Genomic DNA, 13,129 nt, shown 5'->3' with positions numbered 1-13,129 from the left:
CAAAATTAAAATTATTATTAATAATAACAACAATATAATAATGGTTTCCTTTCATTCTGTAGTTAGATGCCACTAAAATCTCTTCCCCATTAGTATCTACTCTACTTTTGTGCCTTCAGAGTTTTGTTGTTACTGATGTCATGTGTGATTTACTTGTCCCATATGCAATTCATTTATTTATTTAATATCTAAGAAATCTCTCAGGAAAATACATCACATAATGATGAAAATCTAGCTTAACCCTAATGGAAAACTACCCAAGGTGACAATCTCCCTTCATGTACCAACACTTTACAGTAAAACCTCAGAGTTATGAACACCAGCGTTATGAACTGACTGGTCAACCACACACCTCATCTGGAGCTGGAAGTACGCAATGAGGCAGCAGCAGAGAGAGGGGGGGGAAAGCAAATACAGTACAGTGCTTTAAACTACTTAAAATATAAAGGGAACGTTTAAAAAAAAAAGATTCAACAAGGTAAGGAAACGTTCTGTGCTTGTTTCATTAAAATTAAGATGGTTAAAAGCAGCATTTTTCGTCTGCATTGTAAAGTTTCCAAGCTATATTAAGTCAATGTTCAGTTGTAAACTTTGAAAAAACAACTAGAGCATTTTGTTCAGAATTACGAACATTTCAGAATTATGAACAAACTCCCTTCCCGAGGGGTTTGTAACTCCGAAGTTCTACTGTATTAGTTTTTGGCCCCCCCATTACAGAAAGGATGTGGACAAATTGGAGAAAGTCCAGCAGAGGGAAACAAAAATGATTAGGGGGTTAGGGCACATGACTTATGAGGAGACACTGAGGGAACTGGGCTTATTTAGTCTGCAGAAGAGAAGAGTGAGGGGGGATTTGATAGCAGCCTTCGACTACCTGAAGGGGGGTTCCAAAGAGGATGGAGCTCAGCTGTTCTCAGTGGTGGCATATGATAGAACAAGGAGCAATGGTCTCAAGTTGCAGTCGGGAGGTCTAGGTTGGATATTAGGAAAAACTATTTCACTAGGAGGGTGGTGAAGCACTGGAATGGGTTTGCTAGGGAAATGGTGGAATCTCCATCCTTAGAGGTTTTTAAGGCCCAGCTTGACAAAGCCCTGGCTGCGATGATTTAGTGGGGTTGATCCTGCTTTGAGCAGGGGGTTGGACTAGATGACCTCCTGAGGTCTCTTCCAACCCTAATCTTCTATGATTCTATGAATATTGGATCTTCTGTAACTGCTGCCATCTAGTGCTCATTATGAAGAATAGCTGCCACCGATTTCCCATCCTTTTACCATCTGGTGCCACCAAACACATATTGTACAGTAGCCACTCCTTTCCCATTCCTCACACTGCCCTTCTAGTGCCTGTTATACAGTACACTCAACCCTTCTCCACGCCTCACAATCTACTACCCCCAGTATCCATTATACAAGGTCCATTATTCTGAAAACCCCAGCGTTAGCCCGATACAGATTGTGAGCTCTCACAGCAAGCATCTGTGTGTGTATTGTTTTCTTTTCAAAATTGTTTGCTCACCTTCTGAATTTTCTGCTGCACTTAGATTACATTTCCCCAAAATTTAAAATGACAAAAGCAGATTGCAGAACCTTCTGTGTTTCAAACTTCTGCCCCAATTTGCAATCAACCTAGTATAGCACTCAGGGTCAGTGGCTGTAAAAGAGCCAGCCAGGTCCTGTAAGTTGCAGTTACCTTTTAACAGAAATTATTTGGGGGCAGTTCACTGCAGGGCCGGCCCCAGGCACCAGCAAAGGAAGCAAGTGCCTGGGGCGGCCAATAGAAAGGGGTGGCGCTCAGTCAGTTGTTGGGGCAGCATGTCCGGGACTGTGGCGGCATTTCAGCGGCAGGCCCATTAGTACCGCTTCCTCTTCAGTGGCACTTCAGCGGCCACTCAGTCATTCATTTGTTTTTCTTTGCTGCTGCTTGGGGCAGCAAAAAAGCTGGAGGCGGTCCTGGTTCACTGGCCTGCGTTATGCAAGAGGTCAAAGTGGATGTTCACACTGGTCCCTTCTGGCCTTGGGATCTAGGAATCTATGAACACTCTTGGTCTCTCTCTCTCTCTCTCTCTCTTTCTCTCTCTGCATGTGTTTAATACGAGCTGATTGTCTCCGAAGCATTAGGCTAGGTATGGAGCTAACCCCTTTTCTGAATACTTTTTTTCAGTTTTGCTCTTCTAATGGACAGTGGGTGCTGTGCACTAGGTGGGGTTTAGGGTTTAGACCATTTTAGCTAAGGTTTGATCCTTGGGTCTGTGCAAAAAACATTGCCAGAATTTCCAACCTTAAGAAAAACTGGTATATTTTTGTTTTTCCCGGGATGATGGGAGCTGTCTCTCAGGGACAGACATCAATTTACCACATTTGGATCCAGGAATCTGCCTCTGGGAGGCAAGTATTTGTGGAATGTAATTATAAGCATGGTAGTTTGCCTATGGTTAAAGTGGCCAGCATGAAAAAAAAAGTTGCTATCTAGTGCAGAACTATAGGTGTACAACTCCCATTGATCACATTGGGAGCAGAGTTAGGCCAGCACTGAGCCCTTTGTAAAATGTCTCTGTATAAATCCATGGTACACCCACATCTTGAATACTAACTGCAGATCTGGTCACCCCATCTCAAAAAAGATATATTGGAATTGGAAAAGGTTCAGAAAATGGCAACAAAAATGATTAGGGATATGAAACGGCTTCTGTATGAGGAGAGTTTAATAAGACTGGGACTTTTCGGCTTGGAAAAAAGACGACCAAGGGGGGATATGATAGTGGTCTTTAAAATCATGACTGGTGAGGAGAAAGTAAATAAGGAAGTGTTATTTACTCCTTCTCACAACACAAGAACTAGGGGTCACCACATGAAATTAACAGGCAGCAGGTTTAAAACAAACAAAAGGAAGTATTTTTTTTTCATACAATTCATAGTCAACCTGTGGAACTCCTTGCCTGGGGATGTTGTGAAGGCCAGTACTATAACAGGGTTCAATTTTTTTTTTTTATAAATTCCTAGTAACATAGCTTCCCTCCTTTTTCCAAATAGGCAATTCCACAGACTAAAACATCCCAATGTTAGAAAAGATCTCTTTGTTCCTTGTTTCATTGTTTCTCTCACCTTTTATTAAAGATGCAGACAAGAAGGAAGAACAGTTAAAGCATTTGAGATGTAAAGTGCTAAATCAGGCTTTTATTTTAACAACATCCCTTGTCCCCTTTCCCTTTAGTTAGAGGGAGTTTTTAGATGGAACCCCACCACTAGTACCTTATGTAACACTCTGTTGGATGGTATTAAAGACAGTAATGGCTGTCCTTTGTGGGGGGAAAGGAAGAGGTTAGTTGAGATGGGCCAAATCCTGTGGTCATGTTCTTGTTATTTCATGGTGATACCTTTCCAAGAAGGCAAAACACAAGGGGAAAGAAGAGAACTGCAAAGATTGAAAGTGCAGCTTCTGTTTCTGGTGTTGACTCTCACTTGCAGACTCGCTTCTGGTAAAACAGAGGTTCAGCACATGGATTTATCAGCCACTCTGAGAGCTGGCAAACTTGTACCAGTTCAGAGAACTGCATTTAGCTGCCTCTTTGTGATCACAGGCTCACAGCAGTTTTGCAAAATGTGCAGTCTTGGCCATCTAAACAAGACTCTTCTTAGAGAGAAGGCAAAAGGATAGGAGATATATGAAAGAAGATAAAAAAGTGGGGAAGGAAAAGGACACATGTATGGGTAGGATTATTTCCTGAGAAATTTCCTCAGACCCTCCTCTATCTTCTTGTGTTTCAGATTCTATGTGGGGGGGGGGTGGAGGGGGCAGGAGGCAGGACTGCATAGGACCTCTTTCACCAACACTGCAGCCAGAGAAAATTTACCCAAATAGTTACCAATTAGGGTGTGAAATTATTGGTCTTATGCTGGAAGGACCCCAGCCTGCAATCTAGTGGGCCCACCTTTGCTCACATCAGTCACAAGAGACGTTCTGCTCCTGTGACCACATCAAGAAGGAGTGAGGCCCAAATTTGCATCTGATTCAAAATGGACTAAACAACAGTTATACAAGTGAATTAGAAACTGCCTCACACTTCGACCCAACCTGGAGAGGACTTGCTGACCAGAAATCCTTTGCTGACACTCAGTGGACAGTTAGGGCTAACAAGGCTGTAGTTTGCAGAGTCCAATAGCACAGTAGACCAGCAGGGGAATGTGGCAAGGGGTCAAGTCCAGGAAAATAGCAAACTAGATGTGGTCAAGTAGAAGAGAAGCAATATACAAACTAGCAGCCATAACTGCAAATAGGGATAGAGCATTCAAGTAAATGATCCATGTGAAAAAAGGTTCATTCCAGCACCAATGATAGTGCAGTGACTTCAGGGTACCTGGTGGCAGAATCCACCACATGTATGTACTTCTTTCCAGTTCTGGGTGGTTTCTTGAGAGGGCCCCACAATAGCTACAGATGCTCTGGCAAACACCTCTTTAATGATGGGGAAATGTTGCAGCCATGCTTTGCAGGGTCCAACTAATCTCTTACACTTCCGACATAAGTCACAACTCTTACAATACTTGCTTACTGTCTGAAGCAGCTTGGAATAGAGACAAATAAGAAGGGATATGATATAGGTCTATACAATTGTGATGGATGTGGAGAAAGTGAGTAAGGAAGTGTTATTTACTCCATCACCTAACATAAGAACCAGGGGTCACCCAATGAAATTAATAGGCATCAGGTTTACAACAAAAAAAGGGAATACTTCTTCACACAATGAACAGTTAACCTGTGGACCTCATTGCCAGGGATGTTGTGAAGGCCAAAACTATAATGGGGTTCAAATAAGCACTAGGTAAGTTTATGGAGGACTGGCCGATCAATGGCTATTAGCCAAGATGGCCAGGGATGCAACCCCATGCTCTAAGTGTCCCTAGCATCTGATTACCAGAAGCTGAAAGTGGACGACAGGAGATGGATCACTCAATGATTGCCTGTTCTGCTTATTCCCTCTGAAGCACCTGCCATTGGCCATTGTTGGAAGACGGGATACTGGGATAGATGGACCATTGGTCTGACCCAATATGTTGTTCATATGTTCTTATGTTCATCCATTTCTGCAATAGGCCTATAACCTCTGGCTGAGTTACTAAATTCTCAAATCTTGATTTAAAGATTTCTAATTACAGATAATCTATTCACTCTAGTTCAAACCAGCAAGTTACTTGTGCCCCATGCTAAAAAGGAAGGTGAGACCCCTGAGGGTCTCTGCCAAATTCACCTGGGGGGAAATTCCTTCCCGACCTCAAATATGGTGATATATTAGATCCCGAGCATAACAGAGAGACCCACCCGTCGGACATCTCAGAAAGAATTCTCTGTAGTAACTCAGAGCCTTCCCTATATAGTGTCCCATCTCCGACCACCAGAGACATTTCCTAATAGCAGTTGCGAATGGGTCATATGCCATTGTAGGCAATCTTATCCTACCTTCCCCTCCATAAACTTATCCAGCTCAGTCTTAAAAGAAGTTAGGTTTTTTGCCCCTACTGCTTCCCTTGGGAGGCTGTTCCAGAACTTCAAACCTCTGATGGTTAGAAACCTTCATCTAGTTTCAAACCTACATTTATCACTGGTCAGTTTATATCAATTTGTTCTTTTGCCAACATTGGCCCTTAACTAAAATAACTCCGCTCCCTCTGTAGTGTTTTTCCCTCTGAAGTATTTATAAAGAGAAGCCATATCTCCCCTCCTCCTCTATTGTGTTAGGCTAAACAAGCCAAGCTCCTTAACTCTGTAGGCTCCTAAAATCCTTCATTTCCCAACTTTTCCCCATAAAAGTCCCCCGTGAGCCTACATTTCTGCCATCGGGCATACACAAAACTCAGTCTGGGCATCCAGACCCTTATCTCATGCCTACTCCCTCGCGGGATCCTCAGACCAAGTGAAGAGAGGCATTCTCCTGGCCTAGCTCACCTTCAGGACTCTACCCATGCTGAGAGCATGTCTAACACCACACAAAATGTCACGGGATGCGACTGCCCTAATGGCTGGGTGACAGTCCACCCTGGTGTGGAGCTCTCTGAATCTCTCCTCTCAAAGCCGTTCCACTGTGGTGCAATAGTTAAATATGCATTTGGCCAGACAGCGTGGGAATGACTGGATAGCCCAGTAGTTTAAGCACTCACTTAAGGGGGCAGGTGCGGCTCCAGGCACCAGCGCAGCAAGCGCGTGCCTGGGCGGCAAGGAGCGGGGGGCGGCATTCCAGTTGCCATGAGGGCGGGGGTCAGGCAGCCTTCAGCGGCATGCCTGTGGGAAGTCTGCTGGTCCCACGGCTTCGGCGGCAATTCAGTGGCGGGTACGCCGAAGGCGCGGGACTGGCAGATCACCCGCAGAAATGCCATTGAATCCGCAGCACCCTCGGACCTCCCGCAGGCATGCTGCTGAAGGCTGCCTGACTCCCACCCTCACGACGACCGGAATGCCTGACTGTCCTGCTTGGGGCGACCAAAAACATAGAGCCGGCCCTGTGTGTGTGTGGGGGGGGATTCCTGTTCATATCCCTTCTTTAACTCAAGCAGGGTGGGGAGGGGAAATGAAGTGATGTCTCCCATCTCGCTAATGAGATTCTAGCACACTTGTATGACTCTTGGAGCTGCAGTTTCACAACAAACACCTAAAGTTGCATAAGTTTTGCAATTGCTGTACTTTGGCAATGATTTTCTAATACTGTGAACTTCTGATAGTTTGGTCACTAATTCTGAGAAACGGTTGTTGAGCAACAACGTCTAAGAACTTTTGGAAGTCTTCTCATTTGATTGTGGTGCTAAAATGGGAACTGGGCCTTTCTGAATGTCTGGCCTCGCTTGTGAAATCAGAGCCCCTTTGAAAGTCTGTCTCTAAAAGCACAATGTAGCTCCTCAGAGAATAACATGGAGTAAGAAGTATAATGAAGAAAATCACTATTTATTCATGAAAAACTCACTCAGAGAAAAGAGGTGACATCTATTGAGTAAACAAATAAATACAAGCTATTCTTCCAGCTCTGCTACTTCACCTTCACCCAGGATTAGCCAAATGGCCAATTCAAAGGAATCATACATACTCTCCAAATCAACCCTAATTAATTCTATTTACTTATAGTCTAGCCCAAATTAGCTAGAGGGGAGAGACGGGCTGTAGGGTTTGGTAAATTGAAAGCATGAACATTCCCTTAGGTTGCCAATCCAAAGGTAAGCTCCGCTGAGCTGTCTTGAAAATCTCCCCCGCTCCAAATTTGGATCTGATTCAAAATGGACTAAATTGCAATTATACAAGTGAACTAGAAAACTGGTTTTAGACCGAGACATGCAGCAGCCTGGCAAGGATCTGCTGAGTCTAGCAGGGGGTCAGGGCTCATCTGGTTGCAAAGTTTGCAGAGTCCACCAGACCAGTAAACTAGCAGGGAAATGGGGCAAGGGGTCAGGTCCAGGAAAGTAGCAGACTAGGTGAAGTCAAACCGAACTACCAGGTAGTTGGGAAGGATGCGGACAAATTGGAGAGAGTCCAGAGGAGAGCAACAACAATGATGCAAGGTTTAGAAAATCTGACCTAGGAGGAAAAAAGGGGGGGGGGAACCTGAGCATGTATAGTCTTTCAAAAAGAAGGCTGGGGGCGGGGGCACCTGATAATAGTCTACAAATATTGTACAGGCTTATAAAGAGGACAGGGATCAATGGTTCTCCATGTCCACTATGGGCAGGTCAAGAAGTAATGGACTTAATTTGCAGCCAGGGAGATTTAGGTTAGATAGTAGGAAAAACCTTTCTAACTATGAGTCCCAGCCTACCTACCAGAGTCGTGCCTTAACCACCAAGCTATGCGCTATTCTCTTAGTCCCTCCCATTGAAGCTGTTCTCCTGCATGTAAATAATTAAATATGCATTATGCCAGATAGAAAGCAAGAAAGACTTCACAGTGTGGTGGTTAGGACATGCAAGAGTTGTAGGAGACCCTGTTCAAGTCCCTTCTTTATATTGCACAGGGAAAGAAATTCTCTCCCAAATCCCTGGAGAGGTTCTAACATAATTGTGTGCATCGAGGAGCTGCAGCTTTACAATAAAACAGCAAATACCAAAAGAAGCAAGATAAAGTTGCATGAGTTGCATGCATCTCTGCTGTTGCAACACTGACTTTCTAACCCGGAGAACTTTTGAAAGGTTGGTCACTAGTTCTCATAGACTCATAGACTCATAGACTTAAGGTCAGAAGGGACCATTATGATCATCTAGTCTGACCTCCCGCATGATGCAGGCCACAAAATCTGACCCACCCACTCCTGGAATAATTCTCTCCCTTGACTCAGCTGTTGAAGTCCCCAAATCATGATTTAAAGACTTCAAGTCGCAGAGAATCCTTCGGTAAGCGACCCCTGCCCCATGCTGCGGAGGAAGGCGAAAAACCTCCAGGGCCTCTGCCAATCTACCCTGGAGGAAAATTCCTTCCCGACCCCAAATATGGCGATCAGCAGAACCCTGAGCATGCGGGCAAGATTCTCCAGCCAGACCCACATTGACCATTGATACTAATTACCAGCGATGTCACGTTATTGACTTATTGACTAAAATCACGTTATCCCATCAAACAGCTTTTGAGAACAACTTCTGAAAACATTCTGAGAACTTTTGAAAGGTTGCTCACTAATTGTGGTGCTTAAATGAGAGCCAGGCCCTTCAGGACATCTGGCCTCAACTGTGGAGCCTGAAAGTCTGTCTCTAAATGCACAATTTACCCCAACAGAGAATCATGTGGAATAACAAATACAGTTGAAAAGATCATTTATTCATCAACCATTCAGATGAAAAAGGAGGTGACATCTATCGAATGAACAAATCAATACAAACTAATCACTCAGCTACACTGCTTCATTTTCACCCAGATTAACCAAATGGTGAGTCCAAAGGAATCATATGTACCCTACAGATCAACTCTAACCACTTCCATTTTGTTCTATCCAAACCAAAACTAGCTATGTTTTCTATGGGAAGTCTGAAATTTACTGACTGGCATTCATAGGGCCTGCTTTACCTCTTTGTTTCTCAGGCTCTGTAGGAGTGGATTGAGCAGGAGTGTCAGGGCAGTGTATCAGACAGAGAACACTTTGTTAAAGGCCCTCAGCTGGTTGCTTTTTATTAACATATAAACAATCACGAGGGTCAAGTAGAAAATCAGTCAGGAGACTGGCCAGCCTCCTGGGCAGCATGATCAAGGTGTAGCATAGAAGTGACATCTGTGCCTAAAGCCAGTGAAGGTTTTACAGCTCAGAGACGGGTGCCGGCTGGCACTTGGGGGCTGAGCTCCCTGATGGCAGAGCTGCTTAGCATTCTGGCTTTTGTGAATCCCATTCTGAGGTGCCCATTTCCCGCCATTCATTGTTCAGAGAGCCTGAGCGTGGAACTCAGGCCTGGTGTGTCCCAACAATTTTCTAGGTGCCTCAAAGTTAGGTGCGTCAATGCTGCTGCTTCACACCACATCAATGTCACAGAGAAAACTGGGTAGGGCAAGTGGGCCCACAATGGCGGCCTCCCTGAGGAGTGCGCTCTTGGGTGGTCAAAGAGGTCTATGCATAGCGATGGAATTGGGTTTGCCCTGATCCCCTCAAACATTCTGGATGTAGCATCCTCACAACGGGTGTTTGGAGCAGAGATGTTGCTTGGCACAGGCAGTCATGGTGCTGGTATGGGTTGAATCATCCCAGGGCCCTGTGGTCTGTGCGTGGAATTCAGTGCACACACAGACCAGTGCCCTGTGGCAGCCCCTTACAAAGCATAACACAGGATGCCTGTGGAGATGGATTCACAAACTCTCTTAATTCACATGCACAGCTCCCCATAAACCTGGAAAGCAATGTGTGGTTGTGGACACTCTCAGTGGGGTGAGGGCCAAGAGAATAGGCTTAGGCTGGTTTTGGGAGGACGTGTGGCAAGAACAGTCTAAGCCCCCTGAGTTATGTTTGGTGCCAACAGATCTACCGAAGGAGGCCCAGAATGGAGTGGGCTGGTTCAACACAGTCCTTTGATCCAGCTACCAACTTGCTGGTGTCTGAGGTTAACAGGACTGACCTGCCAGCAAGCTTTCAGAAAACAATACTGGAGGGTCCTCGTGATAATGCAGCAGCAGAACACCTGGGGTATGAAAAGACACTGACAGGTTATTTTGGCTGGGGATGGCTGCAGATGTTAAGACTAGGTACTCTTCTGTCTTACCTGTCAAGCCTGGAAAGTATCAGTAAGGGGAGGCAGAACTCCTCTGGGGGAAATGCTCCAACCTAGTAAGCCCTGGGAGTTCATGCAGATCAACTTGAAAGCCCCACTACCAGAAGCTCCAGCTGAAAATTGGTGTTTGTAGTGTACAACACTTTCTCAAGGTGCATGGTGGTACAAACACAGACAGATAAAAAGACTGAGACAGTCACAGATAATTGATAAAACACGTTGTGTTGCAGTTTCTCTCACTCAGCTGCATTTGAGGTGCTCAGGGGCAGGAATTTGAATCCCAGGTCTTACACACATTTGCCAACAATTCTGGACAATCAAGGTGAGGACCAGATTCATCTCCTGAGTGAGCAATGGGGGTGTGGAGAAAGAACACAGCACCATTGGCTCTGTGCTTAGAGTCTGAGTCAGTGAAGACCACAGAGTCTGGATTTGAAGACACCTTTGGTTGTTTTTGCTTGTAAAGCCAACTCAACTATCCATTGCTCTCCTATGATATTGTTATTTGACTCTGCAAACCCAGGCTTCCCCGTAACTTGATGCTCAGGCAGCCCAAAATGGCAGGGCCCCAGGCACCTGCACAGGTGGGTGACACGCAGAGTCTTATATCGGTCACCTGAGGAGAGCACTTCAGAAAGTGGAGGAACAGATGATCTGGTGGCAAGCATGCCAGATATAAGATGCCAGGAAAAAGGAGAATGGCATGTCCATCCAGGAAGGTGAGAAGGTGTGGTTATGCAAGTGGGAAAAGACAGCTTGGAAAAAAACAACAAACTTAGTCCTTTTTGGAGGAGGCCTTACACAGTGATTACAAAACTATCCTTGCTGATACCTAGTGGGGAGAGCACTTGCTTTTTGTAGTGCATGGAGAATTGGTGCACAGATTCATTGGAAGAAACTGGAGGGCAAACACTGAGGATGCTCAACCACTATCCCCCAGGAAGGCAGAGAAGGATTTTGATGCCCCTCAGTCAGTACCTGTGGCTTGTGGTGGGACACTGGGTGTGGAGGAGGAATTGTCAGAGTGTTCTAGGAATCTCAACACACTGCCGTCTTCAACAAACAGTCTGTCCACAATGGATAGACCTGACCTAGAGGACATGAGCCCTGAACTTGCTGATAATCTAAACACACTATGAGTGTTGTCTCCATGACTGAATATAGGACTGGAGCAGACAGACCAACTTGGAAACCTGCATGGATGAAAGACTATCTGGATTCCTAGGAGTTATTGTTTAAAGTTCTTATTTAACTAAAGCGAGGAAATTGTAATGATCAGCGCAAACAGCACCTCCACCAACAGAAGGTTCTGCATCTTTATCTTAGTGCTAAGTTGTTGTCTGGTATGTTATTTTGTTGTTGTATCTGATCTGGGGGGTTTAGCAACCCGTGTATGCTGGAGTTGGTACTTGCACTGTTGCAATAAATCCCTGTGCAAGTATTATAGTATTATTGATACTATAGCTGAGGTCAGGGCCCCACTCTTCCAGGTCCTATTATCAGCAGGAGGAAAAAAACCTTTTGTAGTGATAATCAGGATGGCCCATTTCAAACAGTTGACAAGGAGGTGTGAGTAACAGTAGGGGGAAAAATTAGCCTGGGGAAATAGTTGATAATAGCCCACTTTAACTGATGAATCTCGTTAAAGTTGGTATGGCAAAACCCATTTATTCATGTTCTCTGTATATATATATATATATATATATATATATCTTCCTACTGTATTTTCCATTGCATGCATCCGATGAAGTGGGTTTTAGCCCATGAAAGCTTATGCCCTAATAAATGTGTTAGTCTCTAAGGTGCCACAAGTACTCCTCAATATTAAGCAGTTTGAAACAAGGTTCAGGGTTTGGTATACAGAGACCTCAGCCTGCTCAGCACCACGGCAAACACACCATTAAACATCATTTAAACCCTTTATAAAAGATGCATTAAAAAGGAAAAACAGTTAAAGTATTTGAAATGTAAAGTATTAAATAAGGCTTTCAAATTGACAACATTCCCTGTTCCCATTCCCTTTACCTGTAAAGAGACTTTAGCATGAAAACCACTTGTAGGACTGTTTTTTGGGTGCTCTTAGAGATGGTAATAACTGTTCTTTTGGGGGAAAGAGAAGAAGTTGAGTTGAGGTGGGATGGGGCTGTGGTGGCTGCTGCTGTTAAAATCTGATCCCATTTCCTAGAACACCAAAGAAAACAAACATGTGCAAAACGGGAGAGAAAAATAAACAGCAAGAGGAGAAAATGCAGCTTCTCACTGTGGTGTCGACTCTCACTTGCAACATTACCACTGAAGAAACGCAAGCCCAGCATGTGGTCTTATCAGCAGCCTTCAGACAGGGCAAACTTGTACCAGGGTTGTGCTCTTTAGGTCACTGCTTTTAGCTATCTCTTTCTGGTCATAGGCTCACACCAGTGTTGCAAAATATACAGTCTGGGCTTGCTAAGCCAGACTCTTATTAGACAGAAGGAAAAGGGAGAAGGAGAGGGATAGGAAAGAGAAGAAATAAGGCAGGGAAGGAAAATGGATACAGAGGGGAAAAGTGGGGGTCAAATTTTCATAACCCAGGTGATGATTGGGATTCAGCCAGAGCTGACAGAGGTTGTGGTATCATCTGGGGCCCTGTCTCTGACCTGGCCTGGTCCAGTCAGGACTTCTCTGAGGGTCATGATAAAGGACAAATTATGTCACAGTGCTTCCTGCCGTCTCAGGAGATGGTGAGATTTGCCATCATGATGGTGGTGCTCGCTCCTCCCCCTCCTTTCAGTCATCAATTGTTGCACTCACATTTCTTTCCAAATCCGTTTTTCTTAAGGACCCCAAAAGTGACTGATGGACAGGAAAACCCAGACTTTCCTTATTTTGGTCAGCAATCAGGACTCATTTTTAACATATACATTTTTGAGTT

Source organism: Trachemys scripta, chromosome 12 (genome assembly GCF_013100865.1).
Source record: "Trachemys scripta elegans isolate TJP31775 chromosome 12, CAS_Tse_1.0, whole genome shotgun sequence".
Lineage (NCBI taxonomy): Eukaryota > Metazoa > Chordata > Testudines > Emydidae > Trachemys > Trachemys scripta.
Note: the sequence above shows the minus strand (reverse complement) of the source record.